The sequence below is a fragment of the Canis lupus genome, chromosome 13, assembly GCF_003254725.2.
Source record: "Canis lupus dingo isolate Sandy chromosome 13, ASM325472v2, whole genome shotgun sequence".
NCBI lineage: Eukaryota > Metazoa > Chordata > Mammalia > Carnivora > Canidae > Canis > Canis lupus.
The window spans coordinates 42,164,452-42,190,324 of NC_064255.1; the positions used below are offsets into that span (position 1 = coordinate 42,164,452).

Below are 25,873 nucleotides of genomic sequence, written 5' to 3' on the forward strand. Positions count from 1 at the left end.
AGTACATTTCATGTAATAATACCTGTAGGGATATGGCCCAAGTGGAAAATCATCCATAGTCACTACTGTTTCTACCTTTGTTAGTTCCCACGTGGTAGCTCCTGTTCTGTACCATTACAGAAGGCCACATTTCTATGCCCCCTTGCCTAACTATCTTGATCATGTTCTGGAAAATCTATATATATTTTTTTCAGGATGACTTGGAGACTAACTCTCCCCTCCCCAACAATAATGATTACACAGAAATAAACATAGATAAAGGAATCAGGGAAAAAAAAATTCTTTTTAAATTTTACCTCAAGGACAGTTCAAGTACAGACCATTTGAATTATTCTATTAATAGAGCTTCCAGGCTTAGTCCTTTTAATCTTTTTGCGAATGTGTGTGTTGGATAATACCCGGCTTTGGTTCAGTACATGTGATTTCTACATATGGTAGGATTTCTAGGCCCTAGAATTTGTTTCTCATTTCTATGTTTCCATATGGTCCTTTGATATATATCTGTTGGTAGTGTGGCCATGCAAGGCTTATTATGTTACCTTGCCCTAGAAGAAGAAAATTATTGCCCATCTTCCATCCAAAATTGTAGCTGTTCGATGTAGGTTCGTATTACTTGGCTGCCAATGAAGTGTGCCTTTCAGAGGACTGGTAAAAAGAGAACCAGCTGTGCATTGTGAAACCGGCCCACAGTCTCCAGCCGTGCCTTTAGGCTGTAGTTCAGTTTGCCAGCCTTGACCTTCTAGAAAGTCCTCATCAATGACTAAGCACCATGGAGGTACAAGAATTTACTGTTGTGGTCAGTTCAGGACTCCACTGTAAAGTTGTACTTTGTTGTGAGGCTCTATTTACCCAATATTTCCATCTCTCATCCCTCTTCTTTCAGAGATATAGGACCTGCATTACAGTCTGAAGGCTTTTGTTACCATTCTTTCTCTCTCTGCCATTGGACATTCATAGGCATTATCCCTCGATAAATCTGTATTTCTAACTCCACCTTAGTATCTGCTGCCCAGGGGATTTATCTAACACATAAGGTTAATTTATAGATTTTATTTATTTATTTTTTCCTCTGGGTGGTTTAATGTGACTTTGAAAATACATGTTTTTTTTTTTTTAACTATTTTTTTCTCTTTTTAATGTGGCTTAATCTGATCATTTGTAAGATACTGCTATGGCCTATGTTCCCTCAAAATTCATATACTAAAATCTCATCCCCAAGTTGATGGTTTTAGAAGGTAGGAGATGACTAGAACCTATATATATATATATATATATATAGTCCCACAAAGCTCCCTTAATCTTTTTTTTTAATGTTTATATTTCTTTTTTTTTCTTTTTTATTTATTTATGACAGTCACACAGAGAGAGAGAGAGAGAGAGAGAGAGAGAGAGAGAGGCAGAGACACAGGCAGAGGGAGAAGCAGGCTCCATGCACCGGGAGCCCGACGTGGGATTCGATCCCGGGTCTCCAGGATCGCGCCCTGGGCCAAAGGCAGGCGCCAAACCGCTGCGCCACCCAGAGATCCCTCCCTTAACTCCTTATACCATGTGGCAACACAGCAGGAAGGCACTGTGAACCAGAATGTGAGCTCTCACCAGAAACAGAATGTGCTAGCGCTTCGGTCTTGTGCTTCCTAGCCTCCATATCTGTTGTATATAAGCCACCTAGTGTATGGTATCTTGCCTGAACTAAAAGGCATATTTCAGGATTTACTATTTTTTTTTTTTTTTGGTGGGGGATAAGTTAAAGGTGTAATGATCATCATTAATTTGTGTAAATATATTTTTCTTAGGATTTATATATTTAACACATTCTTACTGAGCACCTATTATAGATTATCGTCTGTCCTGCTAGGATATAGCAATGGACAGTACCAACCGAAACTTTGCTTCTATTGAGTTTATTATATTCTACTGAGTGGAAACTGTAACTTTAAAAATAAATAAAATATATTCTGTTTAGATGCTTTTAGGTAATATGGAGAAAAATAAAGATATAGATTTGTGTGGGTCCAGAGTGTGTTCTTATCCTCCATAATGTCATAGGGAGTGAATTCAGAGGCTCAGGGATAACCTGAGGGTGGTGCAGTTGTGGTTTAGAATAAAGATGAAAGGCATAATGATATTAGTAATGATGATCACAAAATAATGGCCATGGCGTTGCTAGTGTTGTACAGGGGAGTGATCGTCTAGACAGAAGTTCACAGATTCAGTCATCCAGTATGAGTCTATGCTTTCCATATATTCACATCTTAAAGACTTGATATTACTTTTGTTTGTTCGTGACATTATAATGATGCAGGGCTTTTTAAAACCAATGGTTAAATTTGACGTATGATGAAAAACACAGGTATTATATATTTCTTGTTTAGCTATTATCTGTAGGTCTTTTCATTAAACTGAATTTTTCCAAACTTCTATATTTGTAAAGTTCTAATTCTGAGATGCTTGGCCATTTTTGCAAGTTTTGATCATATTACCATGTGTCCACGTGGCAATATCTAAATGCTTGACAATTTTATTTTGATGGTGCTTCAGAATTTAAGAATTTTGGAGACATACTAAGCCACATTAAACATTCATATTTAATTAAAAAGCAAACATGTGATAACACTAAAACAAAGAAATGGATTCAGTTGCCAGATGGATTAGCATATAAATTCTATGAATTAATAAATTAGCAAACATAGAAAATTCATATTTTACACCTATACTTGGAGCATTTCTTCTGGCACCAGATGTATATTTGGGTTTCATCAATATTAAAATATGTAAAATGCATGTTTATATTGCTTCTACATAAGGTTAAAATCATTACTTCAATTCACATTTGGGCCTAATCATGTTAGTAGCACATGTATCCTAAAAAGCAAAGACCATTTTCTTTTTAAGCATGACTTTTTATCACATCAGTTGCTTTTTTATGATTAATTTCAGAATTCATGTGCATATATTTGCAATAGGTTGGGTCCGTCTTAGACTACTTACTTCATTCTTCTTTGTGTCTGAGGAAAACAATATTGGAGGAATGGCATTACCCAATCTTACTTAACATTTACAATAATTAGGGGAGTATGATGTTGGTAAACGACTAGATAGATCACTGGAATAGAATGGAGAGGCCCAAAATATAACCACATAAATAGAGTCAACTGACATGTGTCAAAAAGCCAAAGCAGCACAATGGAGCAAAGATCATTTCTGCAACAAGTGGCGTTGAAAAAATGGGACATTCATATGCAAAAAAATGAATCTGAACACAGACCTTACGCACTTCACAAAAATTAGCTCAAAATGAATCATAGTGGTCACTTTGTCAGAATATACTAAAACTGGAAAGATATAGAGATGATTAACATGGCTTCTGTGCAAGAATGACATGCAAATTTGTGAAGCATTGCACATTTTTGGAAACAACAGATGTTGGTGAGGAGGTGGAGAAAGGGGAGCCCTCTTACACTGTTGGTAGGAAGGTAAACTGGTGCAGCCGCTCTGGAAACCAGTATGGAGGCTCCCCAAGAAGTTAGAAATAGAGCTGCATACAGCTCATGTAGGGACCTGTAATCCCTACAACCCAGGGATTACACTACGAGTTATTTATCCAAAGGATAAAAAAATTCTGATTCAAAGTGGCACCTGCACCCCAGTGTTTATAGCATCATTATCAACAATGGCCAAATTACGGAGAGAGCCCAGATGTCCATTGATCGATGAAGGGATAAAGCAGAGATAGTACACACACACACAATAGAATATTACTCAGCCATCAAAAAGAATGAAGTGTTGCCATTTGCAATGATGTGAATGGAGCTAGAGTGTATTATGCTAAGCAAAATAAATCAGAGAAAGACAAATACCATTTGATATTACTCATATGTGGAATTTAAGAAACTAGACAGATGGACCTAGGGAAAACAGAACAGTAAAAGAGAGAAGGAGGCATACCATAAGAGACTCTTAACCATGGAGAACAAAGGGTTGCTGGAGGATGGTGGGCAGGAGGATGGGTTAAATGAGTGATGCATATTAAGAAGGGCACCTGTGATGAGCATGGAGTGTTCTGTGTAAGTGATGAATCACTAAATTCTACTCTTGAAACTAATATTATACTATATGTTTAACTAAAATTTAAATAAAAACTAGAAAGAAAAAAAAAACTAGATTCACACACACACATACACAAATGAATCATAGACCTAAAAATGCAAAGCTATAAAATTCCTAGAAAATAACAGGAGAAAATCCAGATGGCTTTGGGTTTGGGGATGATTTTTATTTATTTAATTTATTTATTTAAACATTTTTTTTATTTGAGTATGGTTATACCCAATGTTACATTAGTTTCAGGTGTAGAACATAGTGATTTAACTTCTCTATGTGTTATGCTCTTTTCACCACTAGTGTAGCCACCTTCTGTCACTGTATGGCACTACTATGATGTCACTGCCTATATTCCCAATGCTGTGCCTTTTTTTGACATGATCTATTCATTCCATAACTGGAAGTCTGTATCTCTCACTCCTCTTCACCTATTTTTTCCATTACCCTATTTTTTTCCATCACTCCCCTTCACCTATTTTCTCCATTACCCCACCCACCTCTCCTCTAGCCACCCTCAGTTCTCTGATTCTGCTTTTTGTTTTTTCATTTGTTCTTTTAGATTCCACAAATGAATGTGGTATTTGTCTTTCTCAGTCTGACTTATTTCACTTAGCGTAATGCCTTCTGGGTTTATTTATGTTGCCAAAAAGCAAGTGGTCTCAGCCTTTCTTAGGCTGTGTAATATTCCATTACATATATGAATTCCATCATCTATTCATCAGTTTATGGATATTTTGGTTGTTTCTGTATCCTGGCTATTGTAAATAATGTTGTAATAAGCAAAGGGATATATGTATCGTTTTGAATTATTTTTTTCATTTTTTTGACTGAATACCCAGTAGTGGAACTATTGGACCATATGGTAATGGTACTTCTATTTTTAATTTTTTGAGGAACTTCCATTCTGTTTTTCACAGTGACTGCATGAATTTTCAATCCCACTAACAGTGCATAAAGGTTCCTTTTTCTCCATATCCTTGTCAACACTTACTATTTCTTGTCTTTGGATTTTAACTGTTCTAATAGGTGTGAGGTGATATCCCATTATGGTTTGATTTGCATTTCCCTGATGATTAGTGATGTTGAGCATCTTTTCATATCTGTTAGCCGTCTCTATGTCTTTTTTATTACTGTGTTCTAGTCTAGCCTTTTTTTTTCTGTATATTTTTTATTGGAGTTTGATTTGCCAACATACAGTATAACACCCAGTGCTCATCCCATCAAGTGCCCCCCTCAGTGCCTATCACCCAGTCACCCCATCCCCCCGCCCACCTCCCCTTTACTACCCCTTGTTCTCTATGTCTTATTTGGAAAAATGCCTCTTCAGGTCCTCTGCCAATATTTTAGTCAGATTATTTGTGGGGTTATTTGGTGTTTAATTGTAGAAGTTCTTTATATATTTGGATAGTAACCCCTTACTGGATATATCATTCGCGAATATCTTCTCCATTCAGTAGATTGGGTTTTTATGATGCTGATGGTTTCCTTTGCTGTGCAGATACTTTTTATATAGTCCCAATAGTTTATTTTCACTTTTATTTGCATTGCCTTAGGAGACATACATAGAAAAATGTTGCTGTAGCCACTGTCACAGAAATCATTGCCTATGCTTTCTTCCAGGATTTTTATGGTTTCAGACCTCATATTTAAATCTTTAATCCATTTTGAGTTGATTTTTCTATCTGGTATTAGAAAATGATTTAGTTTCATTCTTTTGTATATAGCTGTCCAGTTTTTCCAGCACCATTTATTGAAGAGACTGTCTTTCCCATTGTATATGCTTTCCTTCTTTGTCATAGAGCAATTGACCATATACGTGTCGGTTTATTTTTAGGCTTTCTATTCTGTTTCATTAATCTATATGTCTGGTTGGTGTTTTTTTCTTTTTTTGCCAGTACCATACTGTTTTGATTAGTATGGCTTTGTAGTGTATCTTGAAATCTGGAATTGTAATAGCTACAGATTTATTTTTCTTTCTCAAGATTGCTTTGGCTATTCTGGGTCTTTTGTGGTTCCATAAAGTTTTTAGGATTATTTGTTCTACTTTTGGGAATGATGACGACTTTTTAGGTGAAAAATCAAAGGCATAATCTATGAAAGGAATAACTGATAAGCTGGACTTCATTAAAAATTAGTAATGTCTTCTCTGCAAAAGATACTGTCAAGAGAATGAAAAAAAAAACATGAGTAGGGAGAAAATATTTGCAAAAGGTACATTTGACAAAAGACTGTTACCCAGAATATACAAAGATTTCTTAAAATTCTACAATAAGAGAATTTATAGCCCAAATAAAAAAAGAATAGGCAAAAATCTTAAACATTTCAGGAAGAAGGTATATAGATTGCAAAAAGCATATAGAAGGATGTTCCATATCATATTTCATCAAAGAGATGCAAATTAATATAACAATTATGTACCACTTCACACCTATTAGAATGGCCTAAATTTGGAACTCTAACAACACCAAATATAAGTAAGATTATGGAGCTATAAAAACTCTCATTCATTGCTGGTGAAAATACACAATGGCATTACCATTTTGGCAGAGACTTTGATGGTTTATTACCAAATTAAACATACTCATAAAATTCAGCAGTCCTGCTCCTTGGTATCTCCTCAAAGGAACTGAAAACTATGTCCAAACATCAACCTGCATGTGGATGATTATAGCAGCTATTTTCATAATTGTGCAAACCGAAAGCACCCAAGATGTCCTTCAGTGGGTGAATGGGTAAATAAACTATGGCACGTCCAATCAATGAAATATTATTTATCACTAAAAAAATGAGCTATCACATCATGAAACAATATAGAGGAAAGTTAAATGCATATTACCAAGTGAATGAAACCAATCCAAAAAGGCTGAATTCTGGTTGATTCTAAATCTTCGCCATTATGCAAAAGAAAAAACTATAGAGACAGTAAAAAGTCAGTTGTTACTAACGTTTGGGGGTAGGGAGGGATGAATAAGTGGAACACAGGATTTTTGGGGGGCAGTGAAACTATCCTGAGTGATAGTATAATAGTGAATATAATGACAATTTATGCATTTGTCAAAACCTTTTGAATGTATGATACCAATAGTGAACCCTACTGTAAACTATGGACTTTGAGTGATAATGATGTGACAATGTAGGTTTAATGAACCGCAACTACTGTGCCACTGTGGTGGGGGATGCTGGAAAGGGGGTGGCTCTGTATATGTGGGGACAAGAGTCATATGGAAAACCTTTCTCCTGCTTGGTTTTCTATAAACCTAAAACTGCCCTAAAAATAAAACCCATTTTAAAAAGTACTGAATGAACTAAATTGATGGAACTAAATTAATAGAAATTAAATTATTTTTCACAGCAGAGTTAAAGAAATTGAATAAAAGTGAACAGAGCATCAGTAAACTGTGGTCCTAACAAATCAATGACAGACTGAGGACTAGAGGAGAAGAGAAAATAATGAAAACAAATGTGAAGAAATAATGGCTAACATTTTCTCAAATTTGGTGGAAAACAATTTCACAGTTTCAAGTTCAATGAACCCCAAGAAAGATAAAATACAAATAAATTCACACTTGTAACATAATCGAATTCTTGAAAATCAAAGATAAAGAATAAGTACTTAAAAGATCCAGAGGAAAAAGCATAATTGATTACAGAGAATAAAACTAATTCTACAAAGCCTCAACAAATTTCGGCATTTAATTCATAAGGAGTATATCATCTCACCACATTGAAATAATTAAATAATAATAATAGTAGTTAATAATTAAAATAATATTAAAATGTTCTTTTACATTTGTAAATTAAGAAATGCTCTTCTGTATAAAATGAGTCAATGAAAAAAATCACAATGAAAATTCGATATCACATCACCATCTATGATTACTAAGTATTTTTAAATTTTTCCTTTACTTCAGCAGGTCACTTGGGGAAGTATATCTTAATATCTTTTTTTATTTAATGATGTCTAATTTTTCTAATTTCTTCCTGTATTAAAATGAATCATCCAACTGACATATACTACAATGCTAGTTAGAATTAAGTAGTCGGCGACACCATCCTTGCATATATTAGGCCAGTTTGTCACAGTTTATGTCTTTTGTGATTATGCTTCTATAACTACATTACCATAATGAATGTGTAGTCCACTAGAAAGCATTTTAATTTATTGAACCATGTTATCATTAACAGAAAGTGTCAGGATAATAAAGTAGCTGATTCTGCATTTTTGTAGAAACCTTGAAGACAAGGCTCTTCATCTCATAGTATAATTCATCTTATTCATCTTTCTAACAGCATATACATAACCAATGAATTTGATTTCTTAGCAGTTAGTATTGAATTATCATTGGTTTGCTATTATGCTCAAGACACATGTTAGTGGTTGGTGCAGAAACACAAGACACATGAATTAGTTCAGAAACTATGTAGTTACAAATAACTGTCTATGACTTTAATTTGTTGGCCTACAGATATATTAATAACAGAAAGCAAGATAATATATTTAGAGTCCCTAATTAATACCAAGAATTCAATTTAAAATTTCTTCATTTTGTAAGGATAAATCAAGGTTTTCTTTTTTTTTTCTCCATTCTTAAAGTCAGATAACTTAGCTTTTAGAGAACGTAAAATATATTTCAATAAAAATAGAAATAATAAAAAAAATAATGAGGATGTTATCATAGTATTGACTGTTTACTAGATGCATGTTTTTTCTCTTCAGTGGCAGATTAGTATTTCCATTTTAGGGTTGAGAACATTGGGGTTCATAGAGGATTAAAACCTGCTAATGGATACAGTCCTAATGATAACAGACCTGGGATTCAAACTCTGGTTTGGGTGCATTAAACTGTGCCATGCCACTTTGAAAATATTATTCACCTTGCCTATAAATAAATTTGATATGCTATTATCCTGTTATTTATCCATTTTATACATAGGACAGGTTTAAATCTTTAAACATGTTTAGATTCCCTCATTGCTCTGTGAGAGATAAATAAGAGGATTAATCAATGAAGAACTGAGTAAAAAAAAAAAAGAACTTAGTATACTGGTAAGAGCTGAAAGTTAAAAAACAAACAAAAACAAAAAAAACAAAACAAAACAAAAAAAGAGCTGAAAGTTAACAAAGGACAGATGGTCACAAAATTTGAGTACTTTAAAACCAGTTGAGATATATAAAATAGGAACTATATAAAAGAGATTTCTGATTTTCAGAAATCAAACATATCAGTGTTTTCACTGTTTAAAGGAATCTCTAATGCATAAAATTTTTCAACTTTAATAGTGTTCAATTCATCAGTTTTCATATTAATGTTTCTTTTTTTATGTATTGTTTAATATTGTGAAGACATTTCCTTCTGGTATCTTTAGGAGTTAAATGATTTTACTTTAGTAAAATCTATGGTAGACCTGGATTCACATTGTATATGATGTGAGAGGAGGGGTCAAGGTTTACTTTTTTTCCCAGTTTGACGCTCCACTAGATTTAGAACTTTTTGTTGAAAGAACGTTGTTGATTTTTTTGGATTTCAGTGGTAACTTTAATATAAATCTATTGCACATGTATAGATCTCTTTCTGGACTCTATAGTCTGTTTCATTTGTCTGTCTCTCCGTACTTTATTTGTCCCAGCTCTATCTGTTCCCATTGCCTTAATTATTGACATTTTGTAATAAAAGTTCTCCAACCTTCCTCTTTAAGCTTATTTCATTTTTGCCCTTTTGCACTTCCATATGAACTTTATAATCAATTTCTTTATCAACTTTGTAGTCAACTTTAATCATGAAACTTACAGAGATTTTAAATTTCACGCCATCTAAGAAGTAAATTATAGAGAAGTAACTTTTTAATCTTGACTTCATCAGTGTGCGGTATATGTCTGACTAAACAGACTGCACATATTTCTTTCTGTAATGTTAAATAGAATATATGTCATTCACAATTTTTATAAATTTGGTGGTTATTTGACGCTTATTGATCTTGTTATAAGTGATACATTTGAGTTTTCTAATGTTTTGTTGCTGAGACTGAACAGTTTCATTTTTGAAAATAAACTGTAATTTGAGAATTAATGTCTAATTATATTATTGTTGTAAGAGTAACAGTAAATACATTGGTTCTGCCAGAGTTGCCTTTCAAATCAGTAGAAAACCCAGCATCACCGAAATGCATTTAATTGGAGAGTTAGAGATGACACTACATGATTATCTGGCTCCAGGAGTTTTGCTTGCTCAGTGTACAACTTCTGAATCCGTAGTAAATCATCCTGCACAAATCAGAGCATTCATCAAATACTTGCTCTGGTAAAGGTGTATATTGGAGACTATGTTCTTATTATTATCACATTTATGTACATATCTCAATGAGGTTATATGAGAGTTCAATTTTAAAATGTGTTATTAGAAAAACAATGCTCTCTATTTAGATATAGACATTTCAATAATATTGTAGCTATAGAATTATTCATTTTTATATTATATTTATTATTCTAATTTTTAACTTTGAGTCACTTTCTAATATTATCTTAACAGCAGGTATCTGTGTGAATACCATTTTCATGATTTTTATGATTCCTAAAATGAAAATATTAAAATAGAGCTGAATCATTGCCAACTGCTGAGATAGATAATGTAAGCTTTCATTTCACTGGAGTATTAAATAAAAGGCAAGTTCTCACACCTTCTCATACTACCTTTCAATAGACACTTGTAATTATTTAGCACTATTATTTAAGTTTCTTCTTCAACTTCTGATTTGATTTTACAAATAACACATTCTTCCCTAGACATAAGAAGCCCTACCAGTCTAATTTTTCTTTTCTGTTCTATAAAGTAACATGCCCCTCAGAATCACAGAAAACTATACTTTTTATAATTACCACCTTTCTCTTGCCATTTGCTTATTTTCTTAGTTTCTTCGTTTAATTGAATAAATTGATGTTTATCCTTGTATATGTATAAGTTTAAGGTATATAGTGTGTTACTTTGCTACATTTATGTATTGTATTATGACTGACAATGTAGCAATGTTTATCACATTCCTTTTTTTTTTTTTTTTTCTATAGGTTTACTATATTTCAGGGAACTCTTAAAAGGTTTAGATAAAGTAGTCCTTGGGGAAATATTTTCACCCATGTCAAGTCCTGCCCTTAATGAAACTGTTGTACAAAATAAGCAAACACATGTGTGAGGATCAAGAAGAATGTACAGCTGGACCTGCAGTATTTCACTGTACCAAACACCCTTACCAGACCCGTTTTCTCCATTGTGCATGGTCTTTTCCAACCTAGAGACATTAGTAGAAGAATAATGTTCATAGAATCCGTGGCTATAGATTTGAAAAAAAAAATAGATTTTAAAGCATTTTTTCTAATTGCAATTATTTATTTATTTTTTTTAAATAAAAGCATCAGGTGATCCTATGGGTGCAATTCCAAAGATTTTATCAAAGCTTAGCATGTCTCCATTTAACAACCCTAATAGAACAAATAAACCCCAAATTGTTTCTCAAGCCTGAAGCTAAAATCCACTAAATTTGACGAGCTTTCTCCATGGCTTTTGCAACATCTTTCATTTCTTGGATATTCTATCCAACATTTTTATTTAACTTAATAGAAACTTATATGAAGATCTGAGGCTGTACAGATAAAATGTTATATCTTAGAAAGTATTATAATTGACAAATTGAATGACATAGCTTTAGAGCTCCTTTAAAGACAGACATTAAAGAAATATGATTCACAAACTCATTTCTACGTTTTAATTGATCTTGTTTGAATATTTGCAGAATTGATTGCAAGGATGAGTGACATATGCCTAGTTTACACCTTCTCCCCTCTGGCTTGGATCTAAAAGCCAGCTGGTTAGAATGACTTATTAAAGAATTTGATTTTCTATATGTGCTTTTCATATGATGAAATTAAATTATTTAAAATTTTCTATTCTTCTTTCTACATGACATAGCCTTAGAGGAAGTACTTCATGTATCATGTTGTAGCTACTAGCAACAGATATTTAAGTCAGGAAACATACTGGAAGGGGAGAATAAACCAAACGGATAATGAGAGGTTTTGTGTTTCTGCACCTTAGTAAGCTACACATGGCCCTTGTGTAAATTATTTACCTACCTGAACTTCAGTTTCTACATTTATAGAATGAAAAATAATATTAGGGCAACCCCACAAAGCTTAATTTGAGGAATAAAGTAGAAAATATTGTAAAGTGTTTACTACTCTTTGTAGCTAGCATCTATTATATGCTATATAAATTATGGACATTGTTACTGATACAGAACTCTCATTCTAAGTATTCAAAATCTTAAACTCATTGTTCTCTAAAGAGCCTACATTATTTAAAGCTTTTGTTGCTTGGATTTGAAAATAAGAACTATTGTGTTAAACTGATAGTTGAAGTGATATCTTTGACTAATTAGGGCACTAAATTTTAAGATAAGTATTCATAAAATGTATATTCTATACATACTCAGTATGTGCATTATGATCAATAAATATTTTTTGAATGGGATGAGCACTGGGTGTTATTCTGTATGTTGGCAAATTGAACATCAATAAAAAATAAATTCATTATTAAAAAATAAATAAATAAATAAAAATAATAAATATTTTTGAGATAATAACCTGGAAAATATGGCATATAAGGGTGAAAATAATAACTGTGTATTCAAAATTAAATGTTCTGAAAATAAACTGATGGGAATAGAATTCTAAAAACAGACTTTCACCTACAGTCTATAATATTTATTTTAGAAAATAGTATAACAGTTCATATCAATGCTAAGAAGCAATAAAATATGGAAAAATAGTACCAGATTAGAGTCAGGAAATCAGATTTTATTTCCCATCCAATCCTTCCACCTCAAGCTTTTCCATTAACTCTCCAGCTATGAATTTTCTGCAATTGATTAATTTTTCTATCCATAGTCTCCTCACCTGAGGAAACAAAAAGGAAGATATTACTTCTAAAGATTTCTAGGATAATGTTTAGTCCAAAATGTCTATGATAAATGTTATGATGAGTGATACTCAGGTCTGGGCATATAGTATCAATACCAAGGGTGTGGTAAAAGTTGAAGAGAGATACTAGAACCAGAGAAAGATTTGCAGGGGAATATATATGTGTAATCAGGTGAGAATTGGGTATAGTTAGCTGATAGTTTTGTTGAGAAAAACAAATAATTCCAAGTATAAAATACAGGAAATAACATCTCCAGAGATGATTATAGTTTTATATTTAACTATCTTCAACCTGTGGGAAATATATAAGCTAAAAAATTTAGAGTGGCTTATTGACTTGAGCAAAATTCAATTAAATGATCTGGTGCTTCAATTTCTTCATCAGTAAAATGCAAATAAAAATATATACCATTAAAAATTAAAAAAATATATATATATATGCCATTGAGGAGCATGATATAAAGTGATATCGATGATGCCAGTTGGTAACTTGTAAGAACTCAACAGGTGCCAGCTATTATTCTCCTTCTCTAGATAGACTGAAATTTTTCTTTTGAGGGGAAGGTAGAAGGGAGAATTTGTTTCACTGACCACCGTTGTAGGGTTTCAACACTTGTCGCATAGCAGACACTCAGTAAGTGTAAACTCAGGCTCGGCTGTCAGCATTGATAGAATTTTACCTCTGGTTACGCAGCCTTTGAAATTTTCATGATTCTATTTCAGTCTCTATGGAACTGTGATTGAGACTGTCAGCCAAGACTAATGAGAATACGGAGAAGAATTTTTATTAACTTTTAAATAGGTTTCCCAGTCTTTCTGGAGAGCCACTGGTGGTGAGTCAGCATGCTATTTTTTGTATGGCTATCAAGTCTGGGTTTAGAATAGAATCTTTGGTTGTGACAAGCCTCATTTATATAACATTTTATATAATGCTAAAATGGCATTTCAATTCATATTGTATTCCAGAAAAAAAAAAAAGTACTTCTGAAGAAAAGAACAAAAGAAGCTAAGGGGAAAAAATTACTACTTGAAAATAACTACATATCTTCATAAAATAAATGGAGTTTTCAATAATATGTTGTCCAAGAAAGCCATAAATTAGGAGCTTAGCCTGCTCATAATCTAGTCCTCATTAATAACTATCTTTTTACAGACAAATTTTTATCTAATTGGTGGCTTAATTAAGAGGAAGATTTTTGAACCAGACTATCTTCAGCATCCCTCAAAAACACTGTGGAAACAATTCTCATTACATTCCTTCCTCCCTTTGATATTCATGACCACCTATTTGCTTCAGAGAAATTTTCAGGCTCAAAGCACAATGACATATTCTGAGCTTATAACTTCTAATTTCTTTTTTATTTCTATTTACCACCAAGGAAAAAGATTTCAATTTCTGTAATGGGATATTCTGTGTTTCAGGGCTTCTAAAACTTCATTTTCTTCTCCCTCTATGTTCATCTGCTTTGAGTGAAATCATCTGGTATTTATTGGCTTCTAAACTTTCAGCCATCACAGTTAATCGATTAAGTTAAGCCATTAAGTTAATCGACTTAGCAATATATTAGGTAAAATAATTTGTTTGCTGTTACAGTAAAACTGTCTTTTTGTGTGTATATGTGTAACACACTGAACTTTGGAGTAGCAGCCTCTGAAAAATAGTTTTATTTCAGAATTTAAATCAAATATTTAAAAAATCACCAAAACACTGGTATATGTAATATAAAAATATTAAAAAGCCAAATTTAAAGATTTTATTTATTATTTATTTGAGAGAGTGAGTGAGAGAGCGTGCAAGCAGGAGAGAGAGCATGAGAGGGGTGAGGGGCAGAGAGACATAAGGAGAAGCAGGCCCAATGAGGGGTTTGATCCCAGAACTCTGAGATGATGACCTGAGCCAAAAGCAGATGCTTATCCGACTGAGCCACCCACGCTCTCCAAAAAGACAAATTAATGTATCTGTCTGGTCCCATCCAGATGTACTCAAGGATGGTAAGAAAATCATAATTAGAATGATTTGAGAAAAGTGCTGGGTGAAGCCTCTCCAAATGCCAGACAATTCACCTAGCTCATGACGACAGGACAGGCTCAAAATAATTTCAGTTCCCAACTCAGTTGGGTATTGTTTTACCATGTAAGACATTCACAATTATAAATTGAGCTGAAGATATTATCATTTAGATAATTAGTACACATACAAACTTCCCATCGTAACAGGCTGTCTTCTCTTTAAAAATGATGTCTTCATGTCTTCATCATTTTCAGGTATTTTTTCTCAGCATAGCACATACTTTGTATGTTACCCGTACTTTAAGTGCGAACTTTCCTGGCTGAGTGGAATAAAGGATTTATGGAAAGTCCATTACTATCAAAGGAAAACGAATTATTAATCTGAAACCCCTCACTAAAGATAACTATATTCACCACATCTACAAAACAAATTAAGTCAGAAATGATGTCCCTTCCCGTCCTTATCTGAACCCAGCTAATCACATCACATATACCTATTATATACAAACATTACCTTTGTTCCAGTTAATTTATCTATATATTTATTTTTGTTTGTCAATTTTTAATTGTGAGATATATGCACAGAATAGTGAATAAAATCTAAATGAGTGCTCGCTGCGGCAGCACATGTACTAAAATGGGAACAATGCAGAGAAGATTAGCGTGGCCCCTGCACAAGAGGGACATGCAAATTTGTGAAGCATTCCATGTTTTTCTGACCTCTACCTCCAAAACTAATAATACATTATACGTTAATTAATTGAATTTAAATTAAAAAAAATAAAAATAAAAAAATAAAAATAAAAATAAAAACTAGGAGAGAAATACCCAGCAAATTGTCAAAAACATTTTTAAAAAGCAGCTTGAAGTATAATATAAAAACACAACCATGTACCTACCATGGAGTTCATAAATTAGAAACTTTCCAATAACCTGATGCTTTTTCTTTTTTTTTCTTTTTTCTTTTCTTTTTTCTTTTCTTTTCTTTTTTCTTTTCTTTTTTTCTTTTCTTTTCTTTTCTTTTTTCTTTCTTTTCTTTTCTTTTCTTTCTTTTCTTTTCTTTTCTTTTCTTTTCTTTTCTTTTCTCTTTTCTTCTTTCTTTTCTTTCTTTTCTTTTCTTTCCTTTTCTTTTCTTTTCTTTTTTCTTTCTTTTCTTTTTCAAGATTGTATTTATTTCTTTGAGAGAGCATTAGCAGGGAAGGGGGCAGGGCAGAGGGACCAGCAGACCCCCTGCTGAGGGCAGAACCTGAGGCTGAGCCCCAGGTCTGGCTCCACATGGGGTTCTATCCCAGGACCCTGAGATCATGACCGAAGCCAGTCTCTCAGCTGACCGAGCCACGTAGGCTCCCCATCTTGATGCTATTTTTTTATGATCACATCCACCTACCCCTCCTTAAAGTAATCACTATATTGACACTGGATCACATTTAATTTTTACTTTGCTTTAAAGTTATTATATATATATATATTTGTATATTATATTATATATTTTGGTATCTATCCCCATTAAATAGTTTTCCGGTCTCTGAAGTTTATGCAAGGTGAATTACACCACACACAGTGTTTGTCTTCTTCTTGGCCCGGTTGTATCTATTAAAGCTGTTTATACTATTATATAATTGTCGTTCATTCAATTTTGTTTTAACAGTGATGATATCACTCTCATATTAACTTTAGATATGTTATTAAATATAATATCAATCTGAGTTTATTACTGATGGAGCTCAGATATGAATCTATGTAATCTGCCTCCAAGTATTGTACGTTTTAATTATTTTGATATGCACCATCTAACTAGACTATTTCATACTATAAAATAGCATGCTTGCCCATTCTGCTATTGATGAAGATGAATTTTCTCCTGCTTCCCCTATGACAAATAATGCAGTTAAGGGGCACTGGGGTGGCTCAGTTGGTTAAGTGCCGGACTTTGGCTCTGTTCATGATCTCACGGCCCTGGGATTGAGTCCAGTGGTGCGCTCCCTGCTTGTCCTTTTGCCCCTCCACTCTGCTTGTGCTAGCTCTCTTGCTCAATTAAATAAATAAAATAGAAAAAGATAATGCAGTTATATATTTTTTGTACAAATATCCTAGTGCAAATGTACAAGAATTTTACCTAAGGTATAAATTTATGACCGAAATTGATAGACTGTAGGATATGTAAGAATGCAGATTTGGGATCCCTGGGTGGCGCAGTGGTTTAGTGCCTGCCTTTGGCCCAGGGCGCGATCCTGGAAACCGGGGATCGAATCCCACATTGGGCTCTCGGTGCATGGAGCCTGCTTCTCCCTCTGCCTATGTCTCTGCCTCTCTCTCTCTCTCTCTGTGACTATCATAAATAAATAAAAATTTTAAAAAATGTTAAAAAAAAGAATGCAGATTTATTAGATGACTTCAAACATTTTCCAAAGTGGCAATAACATTTTGTATTTATAATAGCATATGAGTGTTCTTGCTCTTCATTGTAGCCAAATTAGAATTTTATTTTTTTTTCCATTTGATGTGTGTGTAATCGATTTACTTTGTAATTTTAAATTGAATTTTTGCAACCTGGTTAATGTCTTTTCATTTGTTTATTGTCTAATTGGATTTCCCCTTTTGTAAAGTGGTCATTTAAGGCTTCTGACTACTTTTAAATGGGTTCTCTCTCTTTTTTCTAATTAAATGTAGGAGTTTTCTGTATATTTTATTTATCAGGTTTTTTTTGTTGGTTATGTGTGTTGCAAACATTTGTTCACACTCAGTGTTTTTCTACATCACCTTTATAGGGGAATAATTTTTTTAATACTATTGAATACTTTAATCAGGGGCATCTGGGTGGCCCAGTGGTTGAGTGGCTGCCTTCGGCTCAGGGCATGACCCTGTGGTCTTGGGGTCGAGTCCCACATCAGGCTCCCTGCAGGGAGCCTGCTTCTCCCTCTGCCCGTGTCTCTGCCTCTCTCTATCTCTCTGTGTCTCTCGTGAATAAATAAATAAAATCTTTAAAAATAATAATAATTCAAAAGCTAAAAATCATTAAGTTTATTGAGGAAGGCATGTCAAAGACTGAAAGCTAGGCATCTGGCACCAGTTGCCAAAAGTATGAATGCAGAAGAGAAATTCTTGAAGATTAAAAGTGCTAAACTTAAAAAAAAAAAAAAAAAAAAAAGGTGCTAAACTCTAGTGAACACATGGAAGAAAAAAGAAAGTAAAAACACCTGGGAACCTGGGTGGCTCAGTGGTTGAGCATCTGCCTTCAGCTCAGGGCATGACTCTGGGGTCCTGGGATCAAGTCCCACATCGGGCTCCCTGCATGGAGCCTGCTTCTCCCTCTGCCTGTGTCTCTGCCTCTCTCTGTGTGTCTCTCAGGAATAAATACAATCTTCAAAAAAAAAAAAAAAAAAGAATACTTTAATATTTTCTTTTATAATTAGTAATTTTGTTTGTTTTTTTTTTTTTTAATTTTTATTTATTTATGATAGTCACAGAGAGAGAAGGAGAGGCAGAGACACAGGCAGAGGGAGAAGCAGGCTCCATGCACCGGGAGCCCGATGTGGGAATCGATCCTGGGTCTCCAGGATCGCGCCCTAGGCCAAAGGCAGGCGCCAAACCGCTGCGCCACCCAGGGATCCCATAGTAATTTTGTTTTAAGAAACCATTTCTTACTCTGAAATTATGAAGATGTTCTTTATTATTCTCTAAAATACTCATAATTTTGCCCTTCACTTGTAGGACTCTGATGTATAAGGAACTGATTATTATTATTATGTATGGTGTAAGGTAGGGACACAATCTAATTCGTTTCATATGTGAATATCAAGTATTCTAAGAGCTTTTTATTTAGAAGTCTACTTTTTAATCAATGATTTTTAGTACCATCTCTGTCATGTATCAAGTGACCATGTGTGCGTGGTACTGTTTCTTTTCATATGTCATTGTTTTTATCAGCACTTATTCTTCTTCAAGGGTTCCTTGGCTAATGTCAGCAATTTTAACTTCCTAATCAGTTTTCAAGTCAACTTTCAATTCAATTTTTCTACTTTTTCCAATTTATATTTTAAAATAAATATAGTACAATATAGGTGCCATTAATATTACTAGTAATTAGTTTAATCAAGGTAGTGGTATCTTTGTAAGGAAGTTGAAACTGGCTGCTTTTAACTAAGGCAAAGATGAGGGACATCTGCTTATCTAAGGATCCTAACTCATGAAATAACTTAGGAAGGACTAATGCTTCTTCAGTTAGATTATTTTCATATTCATAAGCACTTTGCACAAATGTAGGGGACAGGGTATAGGTATCTTTGAAATTGTCATGATATGAGCATAAAATAATTGCTTTCACTAGTCTTTTTGGCATTTTTTTGTCTTCATAAAGTTATACTCATTGATACGTTGTAAATGTTTAACTATTGGCTCCTTAGGAGTGGGAGGGGAAGCCCTAATTTGCAGTTTTTGCTGGTAACTATGGTATAAACATTCAAAGTTCCAAAGTGATATCACCAAATAAGGATTTGAGAAGAGATACGCAAAACCAACTCTCGTAAACATCTATGAACCATTCTCAGCATCGCAGTGGTTACAAATGTTACTTAACGTTAATGAATTATCCACTCATCTACCCATTAATTCTGGTTATCCCTCTTTCAGACAGTAGACGGAGTGGAGCTTTCTTGTTCCCTTGTGGTTGAAAGAGGCCTTGTGATCATCTCTGGTCAATGTGGGATCCCAGGGATGGTATGTATCACTTTCAGGTATTTGTCTTCACAACAGCCCCCAGGACTCTTTTCCTTCTACCAGAGTCATAATCATCTCACAGTTAATGTCTTATTACCACTTTCAGTCCTAGAGTCAAGGTGAAAACTGAAGGAACAACATTGGTCGATGGTAGATATATAAAGTGAATGAGAATTAAATCTTTATCATGTTGAACCACAGAGATGTCAGGATTGGTTTGATATTGAGGTATGACCTAATCTATCCTGCCTGATAAACTTATTATCAGTGATTATAAAAACATCTTTACATTCATACATTTTGAAACACTAAATAAGTTTGTATCACACATTACAATTTGATTAAAAAAATAAATTTCCAAATACCAGTTTGATACGGTCAACCTGCTCTGTTCACCTCAAGACATCTGACCCCAGTAGGTATTTTTTCATCTTACCTTTTTGCCAAAACTATCAATCTGAACTAAAAGTTACTGTTTCAGCAATTCAAGAGAGAGAAATTTTTTTTATTTACTTATTTACCTCCACTTCTTAAGGGTTTATATTCTTACTATGTGGCTAAATATTGTATAGAAGTGCTATTAATTTAATCAAAATTTTGCTTTATATTGTGATGTAAACATAGAGCATGCTTGACTTGTTTTTTATGGCACCCACCAAGGCTGAACAACATTAAAATAAATAAGGACTGGGATGCCTGGGTGGCTGTCAGTTAAAAGTCTGCTTTTGGCTCCAGTCCTGATCATAGTAGGGTCCTGGATCAAACTGCCAATAGGCTCCCTACTTGGCTGGGAGCCTGCTTCTCTCTCTCTCTGCCACTCCCCCTGTTTGTGCTCTCTCTCTCTCTCTCAAATGAAAAAATAAAATCCTTGAAAGAATAAGTAAGTTAGGACTTTGAAGATGATTTGTTATCATCTAAATAAAAAACATGAAAAAATTAAAGAAAGACAGTAAACTAACTGGTGGTATTCCTGACTGATATGTGAATACAATGGATTATTGTAACTTTCTGAACCAAAAAAAAAGTAAGTTCAAGCAAAATTATATCCATAAAGCCTGAAGTTTTTAAAGTATAGTTATTATCTGTGTTAATCATGCCTTTTAGGAAGAGAGATCACCCTCTCCTCAGCCTGTGTACCGTGATGACTGTCTAGGCTGAGGGGCATTATCCGCTGAGTTTGAAAATTATCATACTTCAAACTGCATGATTTTGTCACAGGAAGTGGAATTGCACAGAAGTTACTATTCTCTTCTCCAAGTCATGGTGGCTTTGGCAAAGAATAAGGCAGAAAGAACTAAACCTCATGAAGTGTTTTATTATTTATTTATTCCAAGTCAATTAATTAGCATATTAATTGTTAATAATTAATAAATAATTATCATGCAATTAACATATTAATTATAATCAATTGTTAGTTTCAGTGGTAGTGTTCAGGGATTCATCAGTTGCATATAACACCCAGGGCTCATTATATCCTGTGCTCTCCTTAATGCCCATCACCCAGTTTCCCCATCATCCCACCCACCATCCATCCAGTAACCTTCAGTTTGTTTCCTACAGTTAAGAGTCTCTTATGGTTTGTCTCCCTTTCTGATTCTTATTTTTCCCTCCATTCTCCTATGATCTTCTGTTTTGCTTCTTAAATTCCACATGAGTGAAATCATATGATAATCGTCTTTCTCCGATTGACTTCACTTAGCATAATACCCTTGAGTTCCATCCACTTCATTGCTAATGGTAAGATTTTATTGCTTTGATGGCTGAATAATATTCCATTGTACATATATATCACCTCTTCTTTATCCATTCATCTGTGGATAGACATCTGAGCTTTTTCCATAGTTTGGTTATTGTGGACATTGCTGCTAGAAACAGTGGGGAAAGATGCCCCTTCAGATCACTCTTTGTATCCTTTGGGTAAATACCTACTAGTGCAATTGCTGGATCCTAGGGCAACTCTATTTTTAACTTTTTGAGGAACCTCTGACTGTTTTCCAGAGTGGCTGTACCAGCTTGCATTCCCACTAGCAGTGTTTGAGGGTTCCCCTTTCTCTGCGTCCTTGCCAACACCCATTGTTTCCTAGTTGTTAATTTTAGCCATTCTGGCTGATATGAGGTGGTATCTCTTTGTGGTTTTAATATTTTTAATTTTTTCAATGCCATTCATGCAAACAATGTATTTGTAATTAATGAATACTACTGAATATGAAAGAATTATAAAAGGTTGGTCAATTCCAAAGGGCATGTGTGAAAGAAATGGGTCTACATACAACCCTGTGAAAGTGTAAACCAATACTAAAGACTGGGTTTAGGGATACCTGGGTGGCTCAGCGGCTGAGCATCTGCCTTTGGCTCAGATTATGATCCTGGGGTCCTGGGATTGAGTCCCTCATCAGGCTCCCCTCAGGGAGCCTGCTTCTCCCTCTGCCTGTGTCTCTACCTCTTTCTCTCTCTCTCTTTCTCTCTCTCTCTCTCTCATGAATAAATAAAATCTTTAAAAAAAAAACCTAGATTACAAATAAGAAGATAAAATAAGACCTGTTTTTATATGTTCCACACAGTAATGAATGTAAAAAGTTTTAATAGCTGATATAGAAATTTCTACTAGTCAAGAAACCTGAGAAAGCTCTTTAGATAGAACTAATACTACAGAAAAAAGGAAATGTGGAGGAAGAGTGTCAATGTGTAATTGACATAATATTGATATTAAATTAGTTTGCATTGCTAAGATATAAAGTAGCTTTAGCTACCTGTTCCACAACTTCTCTCTCTGCAGCATGCACAAATTCTTTGAGAGATATACTGAACTCAAAATTTTCTTAGTGAATTATTATTATTATTATTATTATTATTATTATTATTTATTTTTTTTTGTGGAGGCCTGACTTTCAAATATGGACTGGTGGATTACTGAATAGAAACGAAATGTTAGAACCAAGTATTATGTGGTGTGTGGAATCAAGACAAAGGTGATCAAGAGAATTATGGCAGTGCTTCAGAGCAACCCGCAGACATCAACAGGTCTGAGGCTGGCTTACCTAGATCTCAAGACTCCAAAACAAAACAAAACAAAACAAAACACAAAGCCATCTCCACAGTTGAGTAAAATCACATAGTGTCTTTCTCTGACTTTTTCACTTTAGCATTATGCTCTGTAGGTCAATCCATGCTGTTACAAATGGAATATTTCACTTTTTTGGCTGAGTAATATTCCAGTGTGTGTGTATCACATCCTCTTTATCTTGTCATCTATCGACGGACAGGTTGCTCCCATATCTTGGCTATTGTAAATAACGTTGCACCAAACATAGATATATACCCATCTTTTGGTATAGGTGCTTCCATCTTCTTTGGGTAAATACCTAATAGAGGAATTACTGGATCTTATAGTAATTCTATTTTTAATTTTCTGAGGAACACCCATACAGTTTCCTATAATGGCTGCACCAATTTGCATTCTTCCTAACAGCACGTGAAGGTTACTTTAACTCCACGTCCTCACCAATGCTTATTTCTTATGTTTTTGCTTTTAGCTATTCTAACAGGTATAAAGTGACATTTCATTTTGGTTTTAATTTTTATTTTCCTGATGATTAGTGATGTTGAGCATCTTTTCAGGTGTTTGTTGGCCATCTACATGGAGCTTAGAAAACAAACAATTGAATGAATAAGAAAAGAGACAAACAAAAAACAGACTCTTAAATACTGAGAACAAACTGGTGGTTGCCAGAGGGTGGTGGGAGGAGGAATGGATAAAATGGATAAAATAAAAATAGATAAATGCAATTATCTTGATGAGCACTGAGAAATGTATAGAATTGTCGACTCAGTGCTCACTTCAGTAGCACATATACTAAAAAATTAGAATTGTCAACTCATTATATTGTATATCTGAAACTATCATAACACCTATGTTAATTATACTTGAATAAAAATAACACAAATTAAATAAAACAAAACCCATCTCAAATTTATATAAAATGTTAATTATGGTAACAGTTCGAGATGGTGAAATTGAGAATGGTTTGTATTTTAATTTTAATTTTTTAATTTTTTGATAGTAAACATGCATATCCTACATATTTTTTTCTGTTTGGAAAGCTTTAGGAATTAATGCAAAGGAATAGAGAATCACAGTAGCGATAGCAATTAGGAAAGAAAGCTTGGCTTTGTGCTACTAAAGTTTTTACATAAATCTGTGGTTTGTTTAGAGATATTTTTCCCCTTTTACTTTAAGGTGGCACAAAAGCAGTAAGTGTCTCTTGACTATATGAAATTTATTTTGTTCTAAAATGAGTTTTGCCTTACTTTGACAAGAAATTTTTTAAACTGTTCACATTTAGGAGAGAGATTTATATGCTTAAATTGTAGCCCACTGGAAATCAGTAGGTAATAACCATAGACTAATGGAGAAGCAAGGTAAAAGCAGAATTTGTTGAAAAAGGAATTCTAATTTTATGAGAAAATGTGCTACAGTGGAGTCCGTGGATTGTGTGGAGATTCTGTCTCACTATTAATCCTCAAATTTGATGCATATTATATATCTTCATTGTAAGAATGCCATTGTAAAAATGCTATTGGATATGCTATTTCCTTACAACATATATTATTTTTTGAGAATTTATTTAACAATGGGATTTTAATTTATGGATGTCAAAAAATTAATACTTTGAGTAATTTTTACTTTAATAATTTTGCATGAGCTGTATTAGATTTATTTTTTTACAAATATATATTTTTATTTGTTGTTATTATTCACCATTGTTTGTTTTATTTTATTTTTTTAATTGGAGTTCAATTTGCCAACATATAGCATAACACCCAGTGTATTAAATTTAGTAGAACACATTTGAATACATTTTTGTTTTTAATGTAGCCAACACCTGATGGTTTGATGGTGTCAAAGATTCTCTATTTCCCTCATCTGAACTAATGAGAATTCACTAATGGATTTAGATAAAGGGTGTGTGTGTGTGTGTGTGTGTGTGTGTGTGTGTGTGTGTGTTATTGAATAATTTAAACTTGGAAAATGCAAGTAGGCCTCCTGTCTCTTGATTTGAATTTACCTAGTTACAGCTAAAACATTTGAGAATGGTTATCCTTCTTCACAGTAGCTCTGGAGAAGGGGATATTCGGAGGGATTCTTACCACAAAGAAAACTAAAATTGATTGGGAGAAAACTCTGCTTTGGGAGTAAGGGTTTAAGAAAAGAAAAGAGGAAAGAAAAAGAAATCAGAGTTAGGTCATGTTTGTCTGATTTTAATGCAAAAAACCAGATACCACGTGTGGCTCAGTGGATTTGTACTCTCATTGATATCACCACTTAGGTGGAATATGCCTTGCTTCATGTGTTTTTACATCAATTGAAAATGAATAGACATTTTTATTCAAATCTGACCACCACCACCACCACCCCCCTTTTTTTTTTTTTTTGAGAAAGGAAATGAAGTGAGCATGTGAGACGGGAGACTGGCAGAGGGGGAGGGATAGAGAGAATCTGAAGCAGGCTTCAAGTCCAGTGAGGAACTCCATGCCTGGCTTAACCTCATGACCCTGAGACCAGGGCCTGAGCTAAAATCAAGAGTCAGGGGCATACCTGACTGAGCCATCCAGGTGCCCCAGTCAAATACTCTTTAATTCCATACCCCTCCAGATTGGGGCAAGGGAGTAAATACTTGCCAAGGAAATGATTGGTAAGGTGAATGAGACTTCTTTCTGAACTCTTTCACCCAGCTCATTATTTTTAGTACACTGGGCTTAATAACCAAACCTGAGGTGAACCTGGAGCTGGACCTGTCCCCACTCAAGGGAGATAAATAACCTACCAAGAGTCCTGCCCCACCTTTGTGGGATTACTCTCCCTAAATCTACCACAACTTCTTATTTATCTCAGAACCCCTGTAGAATTGCTCAACCTTTGTCTCCAGAAAGCTGAACTGAGTTATAGACGACAATTTTATCTTGCCTCTGTCTCTCATCTCACATAATAGCAGCCATGTTACTCAGTAACTCACCAGTAGTAAAAAATGATCAACATCGCTCAGCACCAGGGAAATATAAATCAAAACCACAATGAGG

General features: G+C 34.1%; 1 long non-coding RNA gene, 1 other non-coding gene and 1 pseudogene across 2 annotated transcripts in view; all 3 read left to right on the plus strand.

Moving 5' to 3' along the window:
* The window catches only part of LOC118352423 (uncharacterized), a 37,214-nt gene extending 17,333 nt beyond the window's left edge, over positions 1-19,881 (plus strand). Inside the window, exon 3 of the long non-coding RNA XR_004809650.2 lies at positions 19,709-19,881. This is a non-coding gene — a long non-coding RNA (uncharacterized LOC118352423). The remainder of the gene's footprint in view (positions 1-19,708) is intronic.
* On the plus strand, positions 3,309-3,409 carry LOC112652377 (U6 spliceosomal RNA; annotated as a pseudogene).
* LOC112652372 (U6 spliceosomal RNA) lies at positions 15,688-15,794 on the plus strand. Its single transcript, XR_003131402.1, has one exon. It is a non-coding gene; the product is annotated as a U6 spliceosomal RNA (small nuclear RNA).
* Positions 19,882-25,873: the final 5,992 nt, after the last annotated feature.